Below are 3,294 nucleotides of genomic sequence, written 5' to 3'. Positions count from 1 at the left end.
GTTGGGTATATTTGTATTCTTGTCAATTTTTTTAACTACGTATATAGCAATATATTATATATAAATATATGTTCATTTATAGTGCTTCTGTCTTCTGGGATCAAAAAAAAAGTAATGAAAAAACATCTCATATATACAAAATGTTTACAGCTTTTTAAAATCTAGGCATATTTTTATTATCTATTATCTACATTATCTACATATTTAATATTAATTTTTAATAATAAAATAATGCACCCAGGTGAAGAAGTCAACGCACTTACCCATTTCGTACTCCTGATTTGGCAATGCTTTCATCCATTACATCATATGTTTAGTTCAAGGTTTCCCATTTTACAATATGAATCGTTTAACAACCGTTTAATGTGTTTAAATTGTGCTTAAACCACAACGTTTGTTTGACGTTCTATCACATCAAATTTTTTAATGAGACTCTTTTATCGCTTGATGGACATATGAAACCATATATGTCCATATAAAACCATATAAAACTCCGAGTATCTAAAAAAAAAGTTTTTTTTAAAACATCTTTTATTGGTTATGAGTAGTACAATCTTAACTATTTGTTAATTTATTACTATTGCTGAATTGTACTTAATCGATATTAAGTAATACGTGTGCAAGTTTACTGAACCAGTCTTCAGCTCTCATAGCTCGTCTTAAAAATAACGAGCGTTTGACGTAAACCATCAAACTCACTACATCCTTATGTTTACTAATTCTTTTTGACTTGGATATGAGGCTATAAGAAAATAAAGGCATAGTTGTGAAAGATATATGGTTGCCGCAGAACAGTGACAAAAGTCACACAGGATGTCCTCTTTTGGCTTTGCTTCCCGAGAAACTTCTCGGGCATGTATTTTCACATTTTGGTGATGTAATTTGATCACTGAGATAATGTCATTTGTCAGCGATATTCAAATGTTTTCTTATTGAATAAAAAAAGAATTACTCCTTTAGCAAGAATGTATAGTGTTTAATACAATATATTATAAATAATAATACATTATTGAAATTTTTAATATTATTATCATTAAAAATAAATGATTTAATACAATATAATGTATGTTATGTTACATAAGGAATCCGAATAATATGGCTTATTTAGCATACTTATATAAAGTATACCAATGTATATAATATAATCATCTAATAAGGTTTATGTCACAACCATTAAAATAGACATTATTTAAATTTCTTTATAAAAACATTGGGAAAAGCATCAATAAATATTTTTAAATCTACTAAAATAGATGACTATGCAAGAAAGTACCAGTACAAAAGTAACTTCAATAATTTTACAATTAGTAAAAACTCTATTCAAACCTTGACTCAGCTTCAAATGTACTACTCCTGGTAATATTTATTTTAAATATTTTTTAATTTGTTTTTAATATTCATAGTCGTAAGTAGCCCTACTAATTACTGCCTTAAAACTATAACGTATAAATGTTACCTATAAGAAATGCTGTTATACTAATAATAACTAATTTCAAGTAAACTAAGTTACATAGACTATTGCAAAAAAAAAGTGAAATTAATTAAGTGATTCATATATTAGATATTTTAAAGTTATATAGCTAAAAGACATAAAAATGTCTAAAAATTGTTAACCCTGCTCTAGTGTCCATAATTTAAATATACCAAAAAAATAATTTATTTTTCAAAAGTTTTACTTCTTATAAACTTTACAGAAATAAAATTAAAATAAATTAAAATTTAAAACAATTTAAAAATTAATTTGATTAAACAATATTAATAAAATTAATTAAATTATTGAAATTAATAAATAAAAAAAATAAAACATTACTAAAAATAAATAGCCTACTTTCCTACTTACGATTTACCTGAAATATATAAACCAAATATCTTGAAATTATAAGATACGAATGAAAAAGTTCTGTTATGAATGAAATATAGAAATTTTCATATTTTCCAATTTTTTACAATATAGGTATTATAATTAAAGCTTATATCCATACTTTCACTGTTCAATTAGCAGCTATTGTTCATTTAAAGCCGCTTAATGTGAATATAATTTATCATATAAAGACCTTTCATATAAATTAACTCATTATAAATAAATCAATTGATTTAAGGCGTTAAATGTCGTAAGCAGCCTTTAAAAATAATTTTCCCAGAAGGGTAAAATTATATTTAATTATTATTATTTATTTAATTATTTAAATTACTTTTTATAAATTACTATATTTATAAATTATATTTTTATAAATTACTTTTTATAAACGTTGTATATTACTACGTTAAAGTCATTTTTATAAATTAATTTTTTATTATTTATTATATATTTCTCAAATTTAACATCAGTTAAGAGGGAAGTGACTATTTTACTTAATATAAACTATTGTATTTAATAGAAAAGTTTTGAACAGTAGTGAACTATAACAAAATTTTGACCATAATGCTATTTCGAGTATTGCTAATTACCCATAATCAGTGGTCTTGGGATTATTTCTTGTATTTAATTATTTGTTAATAATTTTTTAAGCCTGCAAGTACCAACGGTTGAACTTGTGCCCTGCCAAATTTAAAGCTCAGAGTCAGTAGTCATTAGTCAACTGAGCCAAAGCTGTTAGAATTTTGTTAATTTGCTGTGAATGTTCATTAACAAACTCATTTGTTGTGTTATATTAGAACGAAATCATAAACCAACTGTCGAATAATTAAATTAATTAATTAATTATAGTTATTTTTAATTGTTTTGTTGTAAAATACTTCCTTTTTATATGTTAAAGAGGTGGAATTCTTTATGCGCTGTCAGAGCGACAGTCATCGGAATGGAGTACCCGACTCTCTAACATTAATATGTAGTGTAGTGAGTAAAACAATCACTCTTAGGAGGGACTTATTCCTCTTCGAAATCGGTTTCGCAATAACTTTGAGAAGGGCCTTTTATATGTTGGCATTTCAAAGCATGCTCTTGTGATTTTTGATCTGCATCTAGACCTCCACTTTTTCACCGTATTTTCTTGGTGTCTGCACTATTTATTAGCCTAGTTTCGGATTTTCCTTTTTAGGTCTACTTTCTTCGCTTTGTGGACGTGAAGTACATATCGCACACTCTCTTCAAAAGAGGCACAACTCGAAATTCGTCATTTTTGAGTTAATATTTGGAACTTGCTTATAGTTTACCTGTCTACCAATACGCAAATTCCACTTTGTTTTTATTATTACAAATTGTCGAAAAAAAATAATTATATCACTACACTGCAAAACATTTTTGACGAATTTCGAGTTGCGCCTCTTTTGAAAAGGGCGTGCAATATGACTCTA

This window comes from Teleopsis dalmanni, chromosome 1 (assembly GCF_002237135.1).
Source record: "Teleopsis dalmanni isolate 2A chromosome 1, ASM223713v2, whole genome shotgun sequence".
Lineage (NCBI taxonomy): Eukaryota > Metazoa > Arthropoda > Insecta > Diptera > Diopsidae > Teleopsis > Teleopsis dalmanni.
This window is presented reverse-complemented; position numbering follows the sequence as displayed.